The 26,403-nt window shown below is 39.1% G+C and overlaps 1 pseudogene; it reads left to right on the top strand.

The window, feature by feature from the left end:
* Nucleotides 1-26,145, top strand: LOC132644296 (probable methyltransferase TCM_000331; annotated as a pseudogene).
* The last annotated feature ends 258 nt before the right edge of the window (nucleotides 26,146-26,403 follow it).

Genomic DNA, 26,403 nt, shown 5'->3' with positions numbered 1-26,403 from the left:
ATGAGAGAAATCACCCCCAAAAATGAGCTACTGTTTGTACTCGAAAGCTGGAGCTACAACCTACAAAATCTGATCTCCACCTTTGAAATCGAAGAACCAGACGTTGAGAACCCCCAGTTCAAATTTCAGCACGATCCAACGGTTAAAGAATCGGGAAACGTAATTTAAAGCGGACTGCTGTAGCAGAAAATTTCTGGACGAAAATCTATTTTCTCTCTTACGTTTTTCTCTCTAAATGGCTGCTATGAATTCACTCTTGTGTTCTGTAAATAAGACCTAAATTGATCGTATATATAGAGAAATTTTTGGGCAAAAGTGGCCTGGTCCAAATTGGATTGAGTTTTATTAATCCAATTCCACATACCTAAAAACCTAACAGTTATGTCACATCAAGCCCATAAAACGCGCATACCATATGAACTTGAGTTGTCCTATATAAATCTCTTCATTATTCTCTTTCATTCCGGTGTTGGATCCGTCGGAGGTGTCATGTGCACCTCATTTTCAAAAACTTACTAGCTTAGAAGCTTCAATCCTGCTTGACCCGCCCTCGTCGGCCCGTCGCTTAAATAATTTAACTACTAATCTAAGAGATATGGAAAATATTTCCTGCTACCAACAGATATTAGACTGATTCTTTTTCTTTTTCGATAAGATATCAGTGTCCTCTTTTACATATAAATCAATACGTGTTTTCATCAAGGGTGAATTTAGGTGCAAAATTTGGGGCACATGAACACATGGTGTCTGTGTAAAACTAGATATTTTATGCATATATTTTTTAAATTTAGTATAATACTATCTGCTGGAACACATGCTACAAAAAAGTTAACTGGTGCATTTAGTTGAAGGTTAAGTTATTTAGGGAAAATACATAAATACCCCCCCAACGTATACTCGGATTAATTATGACGCACCCAACTTTTGCGGGCGACCTATTACCCTCCTGGCCTTATTTTTTCTGTATTTTTGTACCCCTTTTTGGCTGACCTAGCACAATCAAAATTTGATGCCCAGTTGCACAGTGGAGAGTGTTCCGCCACATTGGCGTCACGACAGTGCCACGTCTTCTTCTTCTTCTTCTTCTTCTTCTTCTTCTTCTTCAATCAACCCATTTTCCTCCATTAACACACACATTCAATTTCATCATCAATCATGAAAAACTTATTTTCAAAAAATCAACCAACCCATATTCTTCTTTCGTTAACACACACACTCTCTTGCAACTTCCATCCCAGCACTCCCTAAGATAAAATATTGCACACTTACAGTTAGCATAAAAGATGGCCTGTTTCAAAAGCGTCAGAATTCACTGTAAATATTGCATTTTCTGTGGATTACATACAAACAGTCATCCATGTGTGTTTATAAATAACACAGAAGTAGAATGTTAGTACTCCACAAAATTTATTGCTTTTTGGCTGACTTGAATTGATGCTTATACTTAATTTCAATTACTCAAACTGTTCCAACTTGCTTCATATTGTTTTCTTATCATACATAAATTCGACAATTCCAAAACTAAATTAGACTAAGTTAATAATTTTATGTATTGAAATGTAATTCACAAACTCTTCAAATTCAGACCATCCAACTAGGCGTCCATTTATCAATTTTCTTGAATGTGGGTGTGTTAATGGAGGAAGAAAATGTGTTGAATGTATTTGTGTTAATAGAGGAAGAATATGGGTTGGTTGATTTCTTGAAAATAAGCTTTTTATGATTGATGATGAAATTGAATGTGTGTGTTAATGGAGGAAAATGGGTTGATTGAAGAAGAAGAAGAAGAAGAAGAAGAAGAAGAAGAAAGAAGAAGAAGAAGAAGAAGAAGAAGAAGGAGGCGTGGCACTGACGCGGCGCCAATGTGGCGGAGAGTGTGCAACACTCTCCACTGTGCAACTGGGCATCAAATTTTGATTGTGCCACGTCAGCCAAAAAGGGGTACAAAAATACAGAAAAAATAAGGTCAGAGGGATAATAGGTCGCCTGCAAAGGTTGGGTGCGTCATAATTAATCCGAATATACGTTGGGGGGTATTTATGTATTTTCCCAGTTATTTACCTAAAGGTTTAGGATCAAGCCCCACTTAATACATTTTTTCCTTCTTTTTTTAATGGCGAACCCATGTTCTATAAATTCTAGATTCGCCTCTGATTTTCATTAATAATCATTGCTAGTGAAGTGATCAAGTGAATGATTGGATAATATATCAATACACTCAATTATGAGGAGAAACTTCTTTATCTTATCAGAATCTTTCAGTCTCGGTATTGATAGATTAATATATTAATAATACTCCTCTGTCCAAAAAGTGCAAAGAACAAGGCTCGATCCATGATATCACGTGTGAACAAGTTGAACATTACCATTATTAGCAGAAAATCTAGAATAATCGATCCTGATTTGGTAAGCATGCTGAGCCAGCAAAGCATGCCATAATTGGTAAAAGTTAACTTACAAAAAGAGAAGTAACATATGTATTAGTATATGTTATATCTACCATATATGTATGGATAACGTACAAAGACAAAAAGAGCATTAATATTTTATCATTCGGCTAAAATATATCAGGCAATGGAATAGATACAAAATAGGGGTGTGACAGAAATAAAGGGGAAAACTTCTGCATATGAAAGCAGGAAATTGAGAATGCAGTTATGCCAGCAGCTCCACTCTTCAGGTCTGAATTCTTTATTTCTCCTTTCTGCTCTTCAGCTATTTTTTTCCCCTTGCAAATTAAGCAATCAATGATCTACTTGTTTGAGCTTGCTTCCATTTTTTAATCCAACTAAACTTGTTTGGAATTGAGGCGTCATTGGTGTTGTTGTTGTCGTCGTCGTTGTAAGAACTTACGTAATTAACAATTCATGTTACCTTATTTCTAGAGAAATGTAATACTAAAGGCAAAACCTGTTTTAGAGGATGCCATTAAGAAGATGTTCAATAGTGGTGAGTTTCCCAAGTGTTTTAATATGGCAGACTTGGGTTGCTATTCAGGGCCAAACACCCTTTTCACAGTGTCGAATGTTATGAAGATCATACAAAGATTATGCCATGAAAAGAGCTTGAAAATGCCAGAGTTTCAAGCTTTTCTTAATGATCTCCCTGATAATGACTTCAACACTATTTTCAAATCGATTCCATTGTTCTATCAGAGTCTCAAAGATGGAGCAAATTGTTTCGTATAAGGCGTTCCATGTTCCTTTTATGAGCGGCTATTTCCTAGCAAAAGCTTGCACTTGGTTCACTCATCTTACAGTCTTCATTGGCTCTCTCAGGTATCAATGAATCATACTAACACTTCAGTTATCTTGCTAATCATGTGTTATAAAATAATTGTATACAAGCCATGTATATTTTGTTAGATAGACTACACAGCTTGAGATCCATTACATAATGAAACATGTAGGCTCCAGAAAAGATCGAGAACAACAACAGCATATACATAAGAAGGATAAGTCCTCCCCAAGTATTTGAAGCCTACTTGGCGCAATTTGAGAAGGATTTCTGAAGGTTTCTGCAATTACGCTCCGAGGAAATAGTTACTGGTGGACACATGCTTATAACATTTATGGGAAGGAGCATGACTAATCCCTATGGAAGTCACTGTGCCTATCTGGATCTTCTATCAAAGTCACTCATTGAATTAGTACAAAAGGTCCACTACTTCACTTCTGCTAACATCTTGTTTTCTTTCAATAAATCATTAAAGAGTTTAACTTTCATATACTGACAGTACATAAGGAAAATATAAAGAATCAGGTCATTTAGAAGGTTACTACAGGTATAGTAACAAACTGTATTAATCATGAATTTTGGTTGCACTGACAAATTTGAAAAAAAAAACTCTAACAAAGTATATTAGTCATGAACTGGTACTTAGAAAATGGCAATGATCTGCTAACAAAAAGGAGCAGCCCGGTGCACTTAACTCCCTGTATGAGTGGGGTCCGAGGAAGGGTCGATCTACTACGAAGATTTAAATTGCTTGATGTTATAACCCATTTTAACCGGGTTGAAGCGGAGTACAACATATTGGAGATTCTTATTTTGTTTTTATTTTAAGGAGTCGCCACCTAATTGATTTTAAGGTGAATTAGGGCACCTAATTATTAACTAAGGTAAAGCTAACTAAACCTCCGTTAATAGTCTGCTTAACCAGTATGATTCTAGGTAAGGGTTCTATATTATCCTAAAGGGAAGGGGTTAGGCATCCTTTAGAATCCGTTAACTTACGGTTATCCGACCAAACTTAGGTTAGTTAATTAAGGTTAAATGTAGTGTTTAAATTTTAAGAAAATAGCTTGTACATATTACTAAGGTTCCAAAGAAAATATAATAATGCTATTTGAACTAACTTGTAGGAAAAATATAGTAATTTGCATAAAGGAGATGCGTTTAAAAATGAGACTTATAAATGCTATTAAAACTTTGAATGAAACTAATAATTTGCATAAAAGGAGATTTTAGAGTGTTATTTGAAATAAAGTTATAAATGCTGCTAATGCTTTGAATAGGGGGGGGGGGGGGGGGGGGGGGGGGGGGGTAGAATAATGCTATTCAAAACAAGATTTTCAAAATATGATAATTTGCATATAAGTAGAAGAAAATGCGGGTTTGCACAGTGTTTTAATAAATATTTGAAACAAACTAAACGATGATGTATTAATTGAATTTGCGTTTTAGAAGTATAAACAAGATTATGTTTCGTTAACTACATTTGACTAAAATATGCATAATTTGGATGAAACCTTAAAAGATGTCTACAAAATATTCTTTAGTTCCTATTTGCGTGTTAGTGACGTTTTAAAATTCCCAAGATAATAAAATATGATTCCTTTGACTCAAAAATATGAATTTCATGCTATTGAAAATCAATTATCCTAAAAGTAAATATTATAAATGCTACAAATAACTTCAATATGAAAGAAGAAAATGAAACTTACGGAACTAATTATTAGTTTTCCTTAGATTGACTACCCATTGCTAAAACTAAAACTACTAATTCATTAAGATTTGTCTAAATTAAGAAAATAAAACAAAGTAAAGGGTTAGTTGCATAATACAAATTAGATGCACAAAATAAATAAAATAAAGGAGTAGATATAATTTAATGGGGCTCAGCCCATTTTTGGGGGCTGCTGCGACCAGGCCACAATTGGGCTTTGGCCCAGTCATTTTAGACTACTGCAGCTGCTGTCACTATCCCTGTCTACTGGGCTATGGCCCAGAAAAATTTATGTCTTTCTGTTTTCTTTGCTGCGGATTGGGCTGAACGAGAAAGGAATAACGTTTCGTTGGGCTTTGGCCCAACACCGAATGCGGAAGATGACGAGTCCCTCGGACTCGTACGCGATGGTCATGCATAAAAAAATGGAAAGAAAAGGATTAGTACATAACCAATAAATAAGACTAAACATGTATAATGTAAATAGTTCATGTATATACCAGGTATACTCTCATGTGTATATCCTAATATATACATGATGTCTCCTAAACCAATGCTTCAGTTCATTCGTTTTCAGAGGCCAATAGGCAGAACACAAGGCCTTCTTTGCGATCGTGAATATAGGGAACAACAGTCATTGAACAATTTTTAGGCAATTATAAGACTTCCTCATATGTATTATGAAAATCCCAAGTAGGAGAAGAAAAACAGAAGGTGGAGGAGAGGAATAGAAACACATAAGAAAACAAGTCACAAAGAGGCAGGAGTGTTATGCAGAAAAAATAACAGGAAACAGTAACATAGGGTAGCATGGGTATGCAGCAGCCAAGATGAAAGAGAACATCATGTATGAAGGGAAGAGATTATGCAAATTTATTCAATGATACATGATGACATATCTAGTATAGGAGAATAATCAACTCTGGATAAAGCACAATCCAAGCAATAAACTGAGTGTGACAGTAGGAATGCATCAGGGTCAATTATCACATTCAATAGAAAGGAAATAGCCGAGACAAGTCATGGAGTCAGTCACTGTACAAAAGCAGATGAGTTCGGAAACAATTCCAAAAGCAGATATGGGCATGAGCAGGAGACAAAGCACAAGTACATACATGTGAAATTCACATCATAAAAAGACCTTAGTGACACAAACGGTAATAAAGTCAAACACATACTCCTTTGAAAGGGCAAAAACAGTAAACAGCAGCTATAGGCAAGACAAAAGGGAGGAGTATGCAACTGCTAAGGACGAGCAAAGCCAAATTAGATTGACAACCAACTCAAAGCATCAATGCAGAGCTGAGTGGAGTTTTCCCATACAGTAAGACATAGAGGGAACATTTCAAAGTGGGAAAACACTACAGCAGATTGACCAAGCTAGGCATGGATCAAATTCAAACAGGCTGTGGACTAAAAAGCTTCTAATGAGTGCCTCTTAGGACAGTTTTCACTTCAAACAGAGCTTATAGGAATGCCAGTGATTAGGTAAATTTATTCTTAGCTCAGGTTAGGTTGACAATAGCATTGAACACTATAGTTCGAGAGTTAAATTCGTGCATATTTATCTAAACCTCAACTGAACCTGAGTGTACAACCATATTGGACTGCTACTAATCACCAAAGGACCATGCTAAACGAGTTGAATAAATATGCAGCCTATGAACCAATCTGAGCATATTAATCATTTTTTTCTCATGGAACAGAACTGAAACCAAAGATGAAAGGAGAGGAAACCTAAACCGGACATCGGGGAACAAAGAAGAATCATACTCATCTCACATTTTACTACTTTGGTTCAGATTTTGTTAGCCTTGCATTTAAACTTTCCACATTCCATTTTCACAGCCAAACACACATAACTTTCCCTTTTATGCTTACTAAGGCTATGCAAACACTTAAAACTTTCAAAACTCTTAATTTGTTAAAAACAATGACAGCCCCTCAGACAAACAGGTCAATACCCAACCATGAGCCATTTTAAACATGAATAGACAGAATATACAAGAAAAAATCTCATCATCATGTTCATCAGTTTCAAGCTAAACCTCCTCAACTAGATTTTTCTGCCCATTTGAGTCCAGAATAAGCAAACAGCATACAAAGTATTCTCATCATGAGCATGGGAGCCGTATACACCAGATTTTTCATATAAGTCAAGCAAAAGGTATCATGCTATGATCACAATATCTGTCTCAAGAGGTTAAACAAACCAGGCTAGATTTACCCTTCATCAAGGTAACAACAAACTAGATTCAATCATCTTTACCACAAACCATCATTCTTATCATAATACAAACTGGATATGCTTTCTCTATATTGCAATTTCGACCCTCCCTATTACTATGCCATTATTAAACCACATTGAACAAACTTATAGAGGTGCTCTTCGTTAATATAATCAGAAGCAAAACAGAAATCAGCCACAGATTCGACTACTAATCATGCCTGACCTAACAACAACCCTTAAACAAGTTCGAATATCCTACTGACTAATTAACCAGATTTGTATAACAATACGCAACTTAAACCAACTAGCATGATTAACTCACACATTTGAATCAATTAAAGCCAAGTTATCACACCTAATACATGTAATTACACAAACAGAGCCAAACTCGATAATTAAACCATCATACAAACTAATTAAGTCCGAATTAATATCAACATACAAACAGACTATCCATTTAACCAAACTAATCTAACTAAATCAGCCTATTTCAAACCTACATAGCGAGTAAGAAAAACACAGATAAAACAGAAAGTAAAAGGGAAAGGGAAAGGGGAAATTACCTTCTTCGGGTGCAGCGAAGTGAGGCGCGGGTTTCGATATAACCTCGAACACTTCAAATCTACCGTGAAACGCTACGAATCCCGAATTTATATACCCTCGAATCCAACTGATGCCGAGGGTAAAACAGAACAAAAAATGGTGTAGATTTCGACTCAATATCAGACGATACTGCTAAGAACTAGTATTGCCTATGGGGGTTTCTCGCAATTCGAAAAAAACCTCAGTTTCTTGGGGAATTTCTAACTCAAAAAAAACCTCCTCTCAATGGATCAAAAGGTCAGTATTTATAGGGAAATTTTTAGGGTTTTCGTTTAACAAGAAGAGAGAGAGGAGCGGGGAACAGGAGGAGGTGGAGGCGACAGTGGCGTGGGGGGACAGGAGAAGATGGGGCGGCAGAGGTATGGGCGTGGGAGAGAAGAGAGGGAGAGAAAGAGAGAGAAAGGAGGAGGAAAGAGAAAGGGAGTGGGAATGGGGTGTGCGGCGGAGAAAGAAAAATGAAAGGGAAACCCTAAGGGTTTCCCTTATTTTGGAATGGATGGGTCGGATCCGGTAATTTTGTGGGCTGGGTCAATTTTCTTTTGGACTGGGTATTAAATGAATGGGCTAGATTTTATTTTAAGTGATAATGGGCTAGTCCGAAAATAATGTTGTTGATCGGGCTTTGACTTGGGGCCAGATGAATTAAAAATATGGGCTGAGTGAAAGAAATAGTTTGGCTTCTAAATTTAAATAAAAGACCCATTTTAATTATATACTAAGTGTGCTAAAATATAAAATATGTAATTATTAGTGCTCAGGTAAAAAATAAAATTATACGAGGTCGTAATAGCCGTGCAATAATATTTCGAAAGTCCACAGTAAATAAACGCTATCATTTAAATTATGCGAAGATAGATAAGATACGTGCGCATAAGCTGGTAAAATGCTGAAATGATAAAAATGCGAATTATAATGATACTTATAACAAAATAATAATAATAATAATAATAATAATAATAATAATAATAATAATCACAAATGGTAACTGTAATAGAATAGTGAAACGTCAGTATTGATAAGAGCCTAATAATTATAGTAAAAATATAAATATATATTTTAATTTGCCAAAATATTAGAAGCGGAAATAGGTATTTCGGAGGAGAGGCGGGACAAAATTGGGTGTCAACAACTTGTCCCTCTTTGCCCGGTAATGATGAAAGAATTTTCGGGCAAAGACGTTGACTCAATAGCCCATTTTTTCCCGGCTAAAGGATTATGGAGGACTAAGGGTAAAGAAAATTACGGCCAAACTCTGGTCTCGGAGTCGCTTACATATCTCGGGCTGCACGAGAATCAGGTCGTGTGTAGTTCTGGGATGACCACGACACCTATGACTGGAAAATCCCGATTAGTGCGAATCTTTGCAAAATATTGTCCCAGTGTCGAATTATGATGACACTGGGTATTATGATAGAACTCTGAAAATTGAGTGTGCTGGAATGCGAGCGGGATATTTAGAGTTGGAGGCGAGTGTTCGAGGTAGATCTTTGACCCTTGTCAGGAGTCTGCTTTCCTTCCCGATGCATTGCCCCAGTTCACTGCCGAAGAAATAGTTTCACGTTGCGTTAAAGCTCCTGCGAAACTTTAATCTAGATAAAAATAGTCAGTAAAAATAGATATCGAAATAAAGAGAATGCAAAATAAACCCCTAAAAAAACTGCAGTGATTAAAATGATAGGTGCGGTGCGATGCGCCTGCGGGCATACGCAGGGCATTTGAAAATAATAGAGCAATGCGGGTGCGGTGCAATGCATCTGTGGGCATACGCAGAGCATTTGAAAATGATAAAGCAATGCGGGTGCAGTGCAATGCGGCTGCGAGCATACGCATGGGCATTTGAAAATAATAAAGCAATGCAGATGCAGTGCAATGCGGCTGCGAGCATATGCAGGGGCATTTGAAAATAATAAAGCAATGCAGGTGCAGTGCAATGCGACTGCGAGCATACGCAGGGGCATTTGAAAATAATAAAGCAATGCAGGTGCGGTGCAATGCATCTGCGAGCATACGTAGGGGCATTTGAAAATAATAAAGCAATGCAGGTGCGGTGCAATGCATCTGCGAGCATACGCAGGGGCATTTGTAAATAATAAAGCAATGCAGGTGCAGTGCAATGCGGCCGCGAGCATACGCAGGGGCATTTGAAAATAATAAAGCAATGCAGGTGCAGTGTAATGCGGCCGCGAGCATACGCAGGGGCATTCGAAAATAATAAAGCAATGCAAGTGCGGTGCAATGCGGCCGCGAGCATACGCAGAGGCATTTGAAAATAATAAAGCAATGCAGGTGCAGTGCAATGCGGCCGCGAGCATACGTAGGGGCATTCGAAAATAATAAAGAAATGCAAGTGCGGTGCAATGCGGCTGCGAGCATACGCAGGGGCATTCGAAAATAATAAAGCAATGCAAGTGCGGTGCAATGCGGCTGCGAGCATACACAGGGGCATTTGAAAATAATAAAGCAATGCAAGTGCGGTGCAATGCGGCTGTGAGCATACGCAGGGATTTAAAAGTAATACTACAATGCATTCGAAAGCAATAGAAAATATTGGTGCGTCGATACATTTGAAAAGTCATTTGCAAGGCTCAAGCATTAGTTTATTGCGGCTGTCGAAAGTTATTGATACTTGAAAGGCATAATTATTATAAGAAAGCTCAAACCGTTCGACGTGCCATCCTTGCTAGGCTGTACATGTTTTAGCTTCCGCAACTTGGAAATCTGCATCCAAAGAAAATTTTGTAAGTTTTGGGAGGGGGTTGATTCGCGTTGACTTTGAAAATTTGGCTCTTGGCGCTTCATGCCTCCAACTTTGTCTGGACTTGTAACCTCCGCTCATTCTTAAGTCTTGGCTGACTAATAAACAATCTGATTAAAATCATATTATTTCAAAATAAAATAGACATAGTAAAATATGTGTATAGTGATAAATAATTTCTGCTGAACTTGGAACTGTGACACATTGTGAAACAAAGCGAATGCCTCTTCTTCGAAGTTTTCTTATGTCTGCTGACCACGACTCTTAACGTCTCTCGATATCGCTTGCGATGATGCCCTTAAAATTTTGTCCCACTTTCTGGCATAGGACGATGTGTAACTTTTAAAATGACGAGACCGAGCCTATATAGGCTGCCTACGTATCCCACTAAGGGAATCAGGTCAAGCGTAGTTCAAATTACAAGCAGAAATAAAATTGAGGCTTTATAATAATGTGACCGAGGCCTATGCGGGCCGCCTACGTATCCCACCGTGGGAATCAGGTCAGGCGTAGTTCATATTACAAGCAGATGGAATTCTGAAAATTTTATCTCAAAAGACCAAACCCGATATAGGCTTCTTACGTACCCTGCCGAGGGAACGTTGCTTCATTACATAGAAAGGCATTGCAAACATTACATACAAAAGAAATGAAAGCTCTAGACGTAATATCTTTTGACGGCGTCTGCGTTGATAGCTTTCGGCCAAACTTCGCCATCCATTTCCGCTAGAATTAATGCTCCTCCCATCAATACTCGATGAACCATGTAAGGTCCTTGCCAGTTAGGTGCAAATTTTCCCTTAGCTTCATCTTGGCATGGGAATATGCGCTTCAGTACCAATTGCCCCGGTTTGAATTGTCTCGGCCTGACCTTCTTGTTGAAAGCTTTGGCCATTCTGTTCTGATAAAGTTGTCCAAACTGCAGTCATTCTCTTTTTATCAATGAGCATCAATTGTTCGTATCGATTCTGTATCCACTTAGCATCACTTAACTCAGCTTCTTGGATAATTCTCAAAGATGGTATCTCTACCTCGGCAGGTAACACCGCCTCTGTCCCATAGACCAAAAGATAAGGCGTTGCCCCAGTTGAAGTCTTCACAGTGGTGCGATAACCGAGAAGGGCTAATGGAAATTTTTCATGCCAATGCCTGTAATTATCAATCATCTTCCTCAATATTCTCTTGATGTTTTTGTTGGCTGCTTCAACTGCTTCATTCATCTGAGGTCGATAAGGAGTGGAATTGCGATGAGTAATCTTAAATGTTTCGCAATTCTCCCGCATCAGATCACTGTTAAGATTAGCTCCATTATCTGTTATAATCGACTCCGGGATTCCGAATCGACAAATAATGTTGTTGCGAACAAAATCAGCCACTACTTTCTTTGTCACTGACTTATGCGAAGATGCTTCCACCTACTTTGTGAAGTAGTCAACGGCTACCAAAATGAACCTGTGCCCATTTGATGCGGCTGGCTCGATAGGACCAATGACATCCATGCCCTAAGCTACGAAGGGCCACGGAGAACTCGTCACATTTAATTCATTTGGCGGGACTCGAATCAAATCGCCATGAATCTGGCATCGATGACATTTTTGCGCAAAACGGATGCAATCTGATTCCATAGTCATCCAGAAATAGCCTGCTCGAAGAATTTTCTTGGCCAAAGTAAAACCATTCATATGAGGCCCACATGTACCGCCATGCACTTCTTCAATCAACTTGGCCGCTTCTTTAGCATCAACACACCTTAGCAGTCCTAAATCTGGAGTCCTCCTATACAGGATTTCTCCACTTAGGAAAAAGTGGTTTGCTAATCTCCGAAGTGTTTTCTTCTGAACACTGGTTATGCCTTCTGGATAGTCTCCTGCCTTAAGATACTTCTTAATGTCATAGTACCAAGGTTCTCCATCAGGTTCTTCATCCACATAAAAATAATAATCTTGCTGATCATGCACATTCACCTTAATAGGATCTATGTAATTCTTGTCCGGGTGCTGAATCATGGAGGACAAGGTCGCCAAAGCATTAGCAAGTTCGTTTTGGGCCCTTGGAACATGTTTGAATTCCACCTTGATAAATTTTTTACACAGATCTTTCACGCAATGCAGGTACGGAAGTATCTTCGCATTTTTAGTGGTCCATTCGCCTTGCACTTGATGAACCAATAAGTCAGAATCACCTATAACCAAAAGTTCTTGTACATTCATATCAACGGCCATTCTGAGCCCGAGAATACAAGCTTCATATTCTGCCATATTGTTGGTGCACGGAAACCTGAGCTTTGCTGATATTGGATAATGTTGGCCTGACTCTGAAATTAAGACTGCTCCAACGCCGACTCCTTTGGAGTTTGCTGCCCCATCGAAGAACATTCTCCACCCTGGATGCTCTTCTGCGATATCTTCCCCGATAAACAACACTTCCTCATCAGGGAAATAAGTTTTAAGGGGCATGTATTCCTCATCCACGGGATTTTCTGCAAGATGATCGGCTATCGCCTGCCCTTTGACAGCCTTTTGAGTAACATATACAATATCAAACTCACTTAGCAACATTTGCCATTTAGCTAGCTTCCCAGTAGGCATAGGCTTCTGGAAGATATACTTGAGTGGATCCATCCTTGAGATGAGATAAGTAGTATATGCAGACAAATAATACCTCAACTTTTGTGCAACCCAAGTCAAGGCACAACAGGTGCGTTCCAATAAAGTATATCGCGCCTCGTAAGGCGTGAACTTTTTGCTCAAATAGTATATTGCTTGCTCTTTCTTCCTTGTTTCATCATGTTGTCCTAACACACATCCAAACGCATTCTCCGATACGGACAAATATAATAACAAAGGTCTTCCAGCTTCTGGAGGCACCAAAACAGGCGGACTAGACAAATACTCTTTGATTCTATCAAAAGCTTTTTGGCAATCTTCAGTCCATTTGGTAGCAGCATCCTTCCTCAATAACCTAATTATTGGCTCGCATATCACCGTCGATTGTGCTATTAACCGACTAATGTAGTTGAGGCGACCGAGGAAACTCATCACGTCCTTTCGACTCTTTGGGGCAGGTAATTCTTGAATAGCCTTTATCTTCGAAGGGTCCAACTCTATACCCCTCCTGCTCACGATAAAACCCAAAAACTTCCCTGCAGGAACACCGAATGCACATTTTGCGGGGTTTAACTTCAGATTGTATCGTCTCAACCTGTCGAAGAACTTTTTCAATTCCGTCAGGTGATCTGAACTTTTCCGTGACTTGATGATGATATCATCCATGTAGACTTCGATCTCTTTATGGATCATATCATGAAAAATAGTGGTCATGGCTCTCATATAGGTAGCGCCTGCGTTCTTGAGCCCAAAAGGCATCACCCGATAATAGTACACTCCCCAAGGTATGACGAATGCTATTTTCTCAGCATCTTCTTCATCCATTAGAATTTGGTGATATCCTGCGTAGCAATCAACGAAGGACTGCAACTCATGCTTCGCACAATTGTCAATGAGCATGTGGATATTCGGGAGGGGAAAGTCGTCTTTCGGACTAGCCTTGTTGAGATCCCGATAATCTACGCATACTCTGACTTTGCCATCCTTCTTTGGCACGGGCACGACATTGGCTAGCCAAGTGGGGTTCATTGTAGCTCGAATGACCTTTGCATCAAATTGCTTGGAGATCTCTTCCTTGATTTTTAAACTCAAATCCGATTTAATGTTTCTCTTCTTTTGTTTTACCGGAGGACAAGATGGATCGATAGACAACTTATGCGAAATAATGTAAGTGCTTAAACCTGGCATATCATCGTAAGACCAAGCGAACACATCTATATATTCTCTCAAAAGGTTGATCAATTCTTCCCTTTGTGACGGAGTAAAATGGACGCTGATTCTTATTTCCATCACGATTTTTGAATTTCCCAAATTTATAGTTTCTGTTTCATCCAAATTTGATTTTGGCTTATTCTCAAAATATTCAAAATCCTTAGTTAACCTTTCAGGTTGCATATCCTCTTCATATTCTTCAGAGTCTTGCTCGGCATTTACTATAGGCTCGCTTGTTTCATTATGCATCACATTCACAGTATCGGCAGATTTATTAATTTGATTGCTGAAAAAAATAAAAAAGAAAAATTAATTAAACAAAGACGGAAATATAAATAAAAGCATAGCTTGAATTTTGCATTTGAGCTTTCAAAAGTTTGGAGGCAAACAACAAAAACATAAGCACGACTCAGGCCTCAGTTTTGAATCGTGTCGTTTCATCACATATTTAATAACAAATTGTCTACCAAGACTCCCGGAGAACCGGGGGCGGGGTACAAGTCCAATTGTTCAAAACGCATCCAGGCTCAGCATCCCAGATAGTCGGTCCTTCAGAGCATTCATCCGAAACCACGTTGCATTCAGCTTCCTCCTCGGTAATGAATAAACTCTTAAAACTTTCCAAGAGGCTGTCTTAAGGTTCTTCCTCTGATGCTTGGGCGGTGCTTTGAGAAATGAATGATTCAGGAGACGAACAGGCTTTGGCAAGGGAATGTCACTTCTTCTTTTGAGACTAGCCAATGCAATCTCTTCAGGAGTGGGCTCATATCCGAGACCAAAAGTATCCTTCTGCCCGGGTAACTGAATCGGTTCCACAATTCCATCCAAGTTCAACCCGAGGCCTCGACCGGGCCGGAAGCCATTCTTCAACATCTCCCACACCACCATCACAAGCACCTGTGGCAATTTTACCCTTTCTTCTTGAGCAGCACACATAGTTTCTTTGATATGGAAAACGGATCCATCTAGCTTTACTACACTTTCGATAACAGGAACAGAGCTCTCACGATAGATTGAATTGTTGCCTTCTCCATGGATCACCACTTCTTGATGATTCCAAACAAACTTCAGACTTTGATGCAAGGTAGAGGGAACCGCGCCAGCCATGTGGATCCATGGCCTTCCTATCAGCAGATTGTAACTAGCAGATATATCCATTACTTGGAATTCCACCATGAACTCCACAGGCCCAATTTCCAAAGCTAAGTCAATCTCTCCCACAACACCTCTTTGGGCTCCGTCAAAACCTTTGACTCTCACCTGACTGTCGCAAAGTTTCCCGACATCAATCCCTAAGGCTCGTAGAGTAGTGACAGGACATATATTCACAGCCGAACCTCCATCAATCAACACCTTGGAAATGAATTTGTCCCTGCATCTGATGGTGATGTTTAGTGCCTTGTTATGCCCCAAACCTTCAGGTGGCAATTCGTCATTATGAAAAGAAACCTTGTGGGCTTCAAGAATTTCCCCCATCATAGCTGAAAGTTTCTCGCTGGAAGTCTCAGGCGGAACATAGGCTTCATTCAGTACTTTCTCTAAAGCGTTCCTATGAGCTTCAGAACTCATCAACAATGCCAATAAAGAAATCTGAGCTGGCGTTTTCTTCAATTGTTCTACAACAGAATATTCTTTGGTTGGCATCTTTCTCCAGAATTCTTCAATCTCAGCCTCAGTTACAACCTTCTTTTGGCCATTTTCCTTGCTTGGTGCCCCTCGTGCTACCTCTTCGGGAGCATAGCACCGCCCAGATCTAGTCATTCCGGCCGCAACAGTTTCCACCACCAATCTTCCCTTTGCTGTGTCCCTTTCATCGGACTGATAATTCCAGGGAACTGCATTGGTGTTGCGAGGAGGTGCTGGAGCAACTAAGGTTGTGATCCTAGGCCTTGGAGTGAGCACCTCAAATGGGGCCCTCATTTGAACCGTGATTATTGGAGCAACAAAAGCTGATGATTCAACCTTCTCCTCTTTTTTTAACCGGCACAATAGTCTCTTCCAAATTGCAATCTTCGTCGATGGTAATCATATGCACATTCGCATCGACATGATTGGGCAGCGTATTGTTGTTTATATTTGGGGGAGCTTCTTTAAGCTGTATGACCCCTTCCTTGATCAATGGTTCGATTTTGTCCTTGAGAGCAAGGAAATTTCCGGTATCATGTCCAGTAACTCCTGAGTGATACGCACAATGTTTAGTCCCGTCATACCATCCAGGAAGGGTATTAGGAACTCTTCCCTGAATCGGTTGGAGTATCCCTACAGTTCTCAGCCTTTCATACAGTTGGGCTAAGGGTTCGGCTAACAGTGTGTAACTCTTGACTGGCTTTCTTTCGACATTTGGGCGCGGTCTGGGTGCGTTTTTTGGACGGTTTGGTGATTGGTATTGGGGTTGTGGTGAGTATGTTGGCTAGTATTGTGATGGGCTTTGATGGGCAAGTGCTCGAAGAGAGTGATATGCTGGTTGGGTATGGTAAACAGGAAGGGGAATGGGTGGAGGTTGGTAATAAGGCTGAGGGGCTTGGGTGTATTGACTGTAGTATGAAGGCTGGGATGAAGGGTATTGGTGAGTTAACATATGGTTCGGTCTTCGTTCTTGGATGGCCATGACCGGGGACACTCCGTCCCTCTTCTTCTTAGCTGAATCTGCTTGAATTGCCTTACTTGTGGCCTGCAAGGCCGCAAGATTTGTAACTCTTCCTGTTTTGATTCCTTCTTCAATGAAATCTCCCATTCTGATGACTTCGGAAAACTTTTGTCCGATGACGCTTAACATTCTCTCATAGTATGTGGGATCTTTTAAAGATTGTACAAAAAGCATTGTCATCTCATTCTCTGCCATTGGGGGCTGGACTTTCGCGGCTTCTGCTCTCCAGTGCATAGCGTACTCTCGAAAAGTTTCTGTTGATTTTCTTTCCAGCTTCATCAAGTAAAATCGGTCCGGGACAGTCTCGGTGTTGAACCTAAACCTGTCTATGAATTTTTGGGCCATTTCTCCCCAACTGTGCCATTTCTGCGGGTCTTGGTACATGTACTAATCAAGTGCCTCTCCTGTCAAACTCCTTATAAATAGTTTCATCCGAATGGCCTGATCTTTTCCCACCCCGACAAGCTTATCGCAGTATGACCTCAAGTGAGCCCGAGGATTTCCCTTTCCGTCAAACATATCAAATTTTGGTACTTTATATCCAGCGGGCAACTCGATGTCAGGATGAATACATAGATCCTCGTACTCCAGTCCTTCACATCCTTTGTTGGTTTGGATATTTCTAACTGCTTCTCTCAGACTGCGAAGCTCTTTCGCTATATTTTCGTCCGCTCTTGCCCTGACTTCCCTTTCCAACTCTTCATAAGGGTCAACCTCCGGATGTTGCAAGGCCTGCAACTGGGTAGTGAAAGGCTGAGCCTCTGCGACATATACCGGTGGCACATACTGCGTGTTATGGCTAGTGATGTGTGTCAATGGTATATGGTGAGCTGCTTGGTAGTTTTGGGTATGTGGGCTAGTTTGGGTAACGGCAGGTTGAGGAATGTAGGGAGTAGTGAAAGGTTGCGAATTGGTTTGTTGGAAGTTAATTTGCTGGGGGTTGGCTTGTTGCGGGTCATTTGGTTGCGGGGTGGTTTGTTGTATGTTGATTTGTTGCGGGGTGGTTTGTTGCGGGATGGTTTGTTGCGAGTGGATCGGGGGTGGAATGGCTTGTTGTGGATTCGATTGTTGTAAGATGGTTTGTTGCTGGCTAGTTTGTTGGGGATTGGTAGTATTTGGATGGACTGTGTAAAGCGGAGGGTTTGAGGGAGAGGGCTGAGGAGCGGGCGAATCTACAGGCGAAAAGGATGGTGGGATTGTTGTGTTTGTTCTTTGTTCAGGGTGAGGAGTGTTTAGGGTGATGGACAGGTTGGTGAGATTTCGCAGTCGCTCAATTTCACTTTGCATATTGGCCATTTGCTGCAACAACTGGGCGATGAGTTCGTCATTTCCTCCTCCTGAAGCCTCGGGTTCGTCTCTTGGAAGAGTGACGAGTCCCAGGCCAGTTTGTTCGGATGCTCCTGAATCATTCATGTCGTTAGATGTTCGGGTTTTTGATCTTGTAAAGTATGGATGGTCTGCCAGCTTGCGCTCAACGCGAATCAACCGTTGGGGGACTAATAAAAGTAAAATAAAACCTTCAAAAATGAAGAAAACTGTGTTAGTATGGTGCGAATGATTGCTGTTTAAAATAATGTGAACATTGAGCAAACAACGTTAAAAGAAACACATATTGCATAGCAAACAAAACACATATTGCATAGCAAGCAAATCACATAATAAAAGAAAATACAGCGCGACCTATTATGTAAAGGACCTCTTTTGTGCCAGAGGTAGGCCTAACACGGATTTGAAAGATAAAACATGCAATTATATGTCATCCCAATGTGCTATTAATTGAAGGCCCCATACAATGTTTAGAATTTTAAAATCCCAATGTAAAAGAAATTATTACAATGACTACTTGACTTTCACAAGCTAATTAAAATGAGGAAGGCCCTTCGTTGCTCTTGAGCCACTCCAGATAGTTATCCTCGCATCCAGCTTGGTATCTATTTGGCTCAATTGAATCTGCTTTCATAGTTTCCCTCGATTTCCACATGTTGATAACTTCTTTTGCAAAAGGAATTCTTCCTTCCTTGTAGTCGGCTCGATAATGATCCATGTCTGCCACTAAAGGTATGTTTTGTTTTCTTCTAGATTGCCTTAAAGTTCTCAATGGGGCGTAAGGTTGCAAGCCCCGAAGTCCCATCAAAACTAAAAATGGCACGATCTTCGTACGAAACACCAAACCCTCGGATGGAAACCAACTGAACATCCATTGAATTGAATCATCATTCAAATGGCTGAGAAGTCCTACCCACCCTTCTACACAATTTGGCTTTTCGAATGTTCTATTAGTCAAAATTGCGCCCGAAACATGTCCCAGAATGTGATTTTCACCCGTCGGCTTCCGAAGCGCTAGACTTCTGTCAACCCTTTGAAGATGTTCCATCAACCAAATATGTAAAAGCAAGTTGCATCCCTCAAAATGCTTGTAGCCGCGCTTGCAACGTCCTAATGCTCGGTAGATATCTGCCACGACCATAGGGACCACTGTGTAGTATTTCCCGTCAACGCCACTAAATAGAGCCTCAGTTACAGTAATGAGTCGGGTGTGAATATCTCTTGTTGTTCCTTTAGGGAATACCATAGTGCCTAAAAACATACTGCGAAGGCAAAGCATCGTTTTTGCTCCCAAGAGTCATGCGAGAAGAATTCATCTTGATGATGGGTGAAACTTCGTTGATAGCCAAATCTATGATACAGGTAATCAAACGGTATTGTAGACCCTTGTAAGCATTCTACGCCTTTACCCTTCCTAAATCCGAAACTGTCAACAAATTCTTTTGGTGAAGGCTCTTTTGGAATAATCATGCCACGATTTTGCCATTTCTTCTTCTTACGTAACAAAGCAGCATTTTCTACATAACCCCTATTTCTTCTAACAATGGAGCCATTTCATTACTGCCAAACCTAAACACGATCCTTTTCTCGTCCCAAAACACAGTTGCTGCCTCGATGATGTCTCTACACGGTTGGATATCCATCAAAGACGGTAAATGCCCCAACGCTCCACGTACTACCCGTTGTCCGTAGTCACCCAATTCGATCCACCATGCTTTTAGTTGAGGAGGAACGCTCAAAACCATGCTAAACCTCGGGTAAATGTTGTGTTGACTCATGGCTACCTGCGTTCACAAATGGTTAGTTCTACCTAAATAGCACACGGTCCATATAACATACATGTTTATCCTTCAAATCAATACACATAACATGATGACCGTCGCTTGGGGTCATAGACCCACTCGGACATTTGGACAAGGCTGACTAATGGACTTAATACACCTTGGGTATTAAGCCTCCTAGGTTCGTGCATGTCCTTAAAAAGGGTTTTGGTTTAGCTCTATCTTAAGCTGACTAGGAGTTGGCTTCCTAAGACGCAAGGTTCCCCCAAGCGGACAACTTGGGGGTGGAAAGTCTGTGGCCGTCGACTGCACCGCCGATCGACTAAATCCACAAGATCGATCCAACTAAAGGGTAATTTAGTAGTGCACGGCCGCGAACCGCGAAACCGCTTTAAGTGTGTGAATATGTGTGAGTTTTCCAAAAGTGGAGAAAGTATGAACGGAATGCCAGTTAAAGAAAGCAGTAACATATTATTACATAGAAGATTTCACATAATAAAACAATCACTTAAAAGAACATAAGAGAAACAAATAAAGCAACAATAAAAGCAAAAATAAAGAAAAACAACCAAACATCCAACAAATTAATTATTAACCTAAGTTGTGATGGTTAAGAACCTAAAGTCCCCAGTGGAGTCGCCAAGCTGTTATACCCCATTTTAACCGGGTTGAAGCGGAGTACAACATATTGGATATTCTTATTTTGTTTTTATTTTAAGGAGTCGCCACCTAATTGATTTTAAGGTGAATTAGGGCACCTAATTATTAACTAAGGTAAAGCTAACTAAACCTCCGTTAACAGTCTCCTTAACCAGTATGATTCTAGGTAAGGGTTCTATATTATCCTAAAGGGAAGGGGTTAGGCATCCTTTAGAATCCGTTAACTTACGGTTATCCGATCAAACTTAGGTTAGTTAATTAAGGTTAAATGTAGTGTTTAAATTTTAAGAAAATAGCTTGTACATATTACTAAGGTTCCAAAGAAAATATAATAATGCTATTTGAACTAACTTGTAGGAAAAATATAGTAATTTGCATAAAGGAGATGCCTTTAAAAATGAGACTTATAAATGCTATTAAAACTTTGAATGAAACTAATAATTTGCATAAAAGGAGATTTTAGAGTGCTATTTGAAATAAAGTTATAAATGCTGCTAATGCTTTGAATAGGGGTGGGGGGGGGGGGGGGGGGGGGGGGTAGAATAATGCTATTCAAAACAAGATTTTCAAAATATGATAATTTGTATATAAGTAGAAGAAAACGCGGGTTTGCACAGTGTTTTAATAAATATTTGAAACAAACTAAACGATGATGTATTAATTGAATTTGTGTTTTAGAAGTATAAACAAGATTATGTTTCGTTAACTACATTTGACTAAAATATGCATAATTTGGATGAAACCTTAAAAGATGTCTACAAAATATTCTTTAGTTCCTATTTGCGTGTTAGTGACGTTTTAAAATTCCCAAGATAATAAAATATGATTCCTTTGACTCAAAAATATGAATTTCATGCTATTGAAAATCAATTATCCTAAAAGTAAATATTATAAATGCTACAAATAACTTCAATATGAAAGAAGAAAATGAAACTTACGGAACTAATTATTAGTTTTCCTTAGATTGACTACCCATTACTAAAACTAAAACTACTAACTCATTAAGATTCGTCTAAGTTAAGAAAATAAAACAAAGTAAAGGGTTAGTTGCATAATACAAATTAGATGCACAAAATAAATAAAATAATGGAGTAGATATAATTTAATGGGGCTCAGCCCATTTTTGGGGGCTGCTGCGACCAGGCCATAATTGGGCTTTGGCCCAGTCATTTTAGACTACTGCAGCTGCTGTCACTATCCCTGTCTACTGGGCTATGGCCCAGAAAAATTTATGTCTTTCTGTTTTCTTTGCTGCGGATTGGGCTGAACGAGAAAGAATAACGTTTCGTTGGGCTTTGGCCCAACACCTAATGCGGAAGATGACGAGTCCCTCGGACTCGTACGCGATGGTCATGCATAAAAAAATGGAAAGAAAAGGATTAGTACATAACCAATAAATAAGACTAAACATGTATAATGTAAATAGTTCATGTATATACCAGGTATACTCTCATGTGTATATCCTAATATATACATGATGTCTCCTAAACCAATGCTTCAGTTCATTCGTTTTCAGAGGCCAATAGGCAGAACACAAGGCCTTCTTTGCGATCGTGAATATAGGGAACAACAGTCATTGAACAATTTTTAGGCAATTATAAGACTTCCTCATATGTATTATGAAAATCCCAAGTAGGAGAAGAAAAACAGAAGGTGGAGGAGAGGAATAGAAACACATAAGAAAACAAGTCACAAAGAGGCAGGAGTGTTATGCAGAAAAAATAACAGGAAACAGTAGCATAGGGTAGCATGGGTATGCAGCAGCCAAGATGAAAGAGAACATCATGTATGAAGGGAAGAGATTATGAAAATTTATTCAATGATACATGATGACATATCTAGTATAGGAGAATAATCAACTCTGGATAAAGCACAATACAAGCAATAAACTGAGTGTGACAGTAGGAATGCATCAGGGTCAATTATCACATTCAATAGAAAGGAAATAGCCGAGACAAGTCATGGAGTCAGTCACTGTACAAAAGCAGATGAGTTCGGAAACAATTCCAAAAGCAGTTATGGGCATGAGCAGGAGACAAAGCACAAGTACATACATGTGAAATTCACATCATAAAAAGACCTTAGTGACACAAACGGTAATAAAGTCAAACACATACTCCTTTGAAAGGGCAAAAACAGTAAACAGCAGCTATAGGCAAGACAAAAGGGAGGAGTATGCAACTGCTAAGGACGAGCAAAGCCAAATTAGATTGACAACCAACTCAAAGCATCAATGCAGAGCTGAGTGGAGTTTTCCCATACAGTAAGACATAGAGGGAACATTTCAAAGTGGGAAAACACTACAGCAGATTGACCAAGCTAGGCATGGATCAAATTCAAACAGGCTGTGGACTAAAAAGCTTCTAATGAGTGCCTCTTAGGACAGTTTTCACTTCAAACAGAGCTTATAGGAATGCCAGTGATTAGGTAAATTTATTCTTAGCTCAGGTTAGGTTGACAATAGCATTGAACACTATAGTTCGAGAGTTAAATTCGTGCATATTTATCTAAACCTCAACTGAACCTGAGTGTACAACCATATTGGACTGCTACTAATCACCAAAGGACCATGCTAAACGAGTTGAATAAATATGCAGCCTATGAACCAATCTGAGCATATTAATCATTTTTTTCTCATGGAACAGAACTGAAACCAAAGATGAAAGGAGAGGAAACCTAAACCGGACATCGGGGAACAAAGAAGAATCATACTCATCTCACATTTTACTACTTTGGTTCAGATTTTGTTAGCCTTGCATTTAAACTTTCCACATTCCATGTTCACAGCCAAACACACATAACTTTCCCTTTTATGCTTACTAAGGCTATGCAAACACTTAAAACTTTCAAAACTCTTAATTTGTTAAAAACAATGACAACCCCTCAGACAAACAGGTCAATACCCAACCATGAGCCATTTTAAACATGAATAGACAGAATATACAAGAAAAAATCTCATCATCATGTTCATCAGTTTCAAGCTAAACCTCCTCAACTAGATTTTTCTGCCCATTTGAGTCCAGAATAAGCAAGCAACATACAAAGTATTCTCATCATGAGCATGGGAGCCGTATACACCAGATTTTTTCATATAAATCAAGCAAAAGGTATCATGCTATGATCACAATATCTGTCTCAAGATGTTAAACAAACCAGGCTAGATTTACCCTTCATCAAGGTAACAACAAACTAGATTCAATCATCTTTACCACAAACCATCATTCTTATCATAATACAAACTGGATATGCTTTCTCTATATTGCAATTTCGACCCTCCCTATTACTATGCCATTATTAAACCACATTGAACAAACTTATAGAGGTGTCCTTCGTTAATATAATCAGAAGCAAAACAGAAATCAGCCACAGATTCGACTACTAATCATGCCTGACCTAACAACAACCCTTAAACAAGTTCGAATATCCTACTGACTAATTAACCAGATTTGTATAACAATACGCAACTTAAACCAACTAGCATGATTAACTCACACATTTGAATCAATTAAAGCCAAGTTATCACACCTAATACATGTAATTACACAAACAGAGCCAAACTCGATAATTAAACCATCATACAAACTAATTAAGTCCGAATTAATATCAACATACAAACAGACTATCCATTTAACCAAACTAATCTAACTAAATCAGCCTGTTTCAAACCTACATAGCGACTAAGAAAAACACAGATAAAACAGAAAGTAAAAGGGAAAGGGAAAGGGAAAGGGGAAATTACCTTCTTCAGGTGCAGCGAAGTGAGGCGCGAGTTTCGATATAACCTCGAACACTTCAAATCTACTTTGAAACGCTACGAATCCCGAATTTATATACCCTCGAATCCAACCGATGCCGAGGGTAAAAAAGAACAAAAAATGGTGTACATTTCGACTCAATATCAGACGATGCTGCTAAGAACTAGTATTGCCTATGGGGGTTTCTCGCAATTCGAATAAAACCTCAGTTTCTTGGGGAATTTCTGACTAAAAAAAAACCTCCTCTCAATGGATCAAAAGGTCAGTATTTATAGGGAAATTTTTAGAGTTTTCGTTTGACAAGAAGAGAGAGAGGAGCGGGGAACAGGAGGAGGTGGAGGCGACAGTGGCGTGGAGGGACAGGAGAAGATGGGGCGGCAGAGGTATGGGCGTGGGAGAGAAGAGAGGGAGAGAAAGAGAGAGAAAGGAGGAGGAAAGAGAAAGGGAGCGGGAATGGGGTGTGCGGCGGAGAAAGAAAAATGAAAGGGAAACCCTTAGGGTTTCCCTTATTTTGGAATGGATGGGTCGGATCCGGTAATTTTGTGGGCTGGGTCAATTTTCTTTTGGACTGGGTATTAAATGAATGGGCTAGATTTTATTTTAAGTGATAATGGGCTAGTCCGAAAATAATGTTGTTGATCGGGCTTTGACTTGGGCCAGATGAATTAAAAATATGGGCTGAGTGAAAGAAATAGTTTGGCTTCTAAATTTAAACAAAAGACCCATTTTAATTATATACTAAGTGTGCTAAAATATAAAATATGTAATTATTAGTGCTCAGATAAAAAATAAAATTATACGAGGTCGTAATAGCCGTGCAATAATATTTCGAAAGTCCACAGTAAATAAACGCTATCATTTAAATTATGCGAAGATAGATAAGATACGTGCGCATAAGCTGGTAAAATGCTGAAATGATAAAAATGCGAATTATAATGATACGTATAACAAAATAATAATAATAAGAATAATAATAATAATAATAATAATAATAATAATAATAATAATAATAATAATAATAATAATAATCATAATTATTAAATGTAATAGAATAGTGAAACGTCGGTATTGATAAGAGGCTAATAATTATAGTAAAAATATAAATATATATTTTAATTTGCCAAAATATTAGAAGCGGAAATAGGTATTTCGGGGGAGAGGCGGGACAAAATTGGGTATCAACACTTGATAGTGTAAAAGTGTATATAAATTAAGTCCTTTGTTAAGTCTATGTTGAAATTTTCTTGACATGGCTGCAGGGACTTATTGAACAGGCAGAACTAGACTCCTTTAATTATCCTTCTTATGCACCACACAAGGATGAAGTTGAAAAGATTATTCAAATGGAAGATTCATTTGGTGTTGATACCGTAGAGTTTTTCCAAGTGAACTGAGATGATCGGCACAACGACGATGACATCTATTTTGATGCCTATAGCAGTGGTAAACATTTAGCAAGAACCTTTGGAGTTGTTACAGAACAAATGCTTGTTAGCCATTTCCGATCTGGAGAGTCCATTGTTGACTATTTGTTTGAGGGATATGCCTACCATGTGGCTTGCCATTTGTTGGTTGAAAAAACTAAGTTCTTCAACGGTGTCATATCTTTGAGAAAGAAATGACAGAGAAAATAGGATGCTGCAAATTCATGTACCACAGATGTGAATTCTTGACTATTAAGCCATTAAAGATTTTATTTTAGTGTCTATCTCATGATTTATCTGTACTAGGAACGTATAAATGGAAGATGCATACTATGAAAGTGGTCGTTCCAAATCTTTGAACGAGTGATAGTTTATTTTTATTTTTTTATAAGATTCTCAGGTGCACTGGGGTGTTATATATCAAGAGGCAAATACAAGAAGGTGGGCTTGGCCTTA

The sequence above is a fragment of the Lycium barbarum genome, chromosome 6, assembly GCF_019175385.1.
Source record: "Lycium barbarum isolate Lr01 chromosome 6, ASM1917538v2, whole genome shotgun sequence".
NCBI classification, from domain to species: Eukaryota; Viridiplantae; Streptophyta; class Magnoliopsida; order Solanales; family Solanaceae; genus Lycium; species Lycium barbarum.
This window is presented reverse-complemented; position numbering and strand designations above follow the sequence as displayed.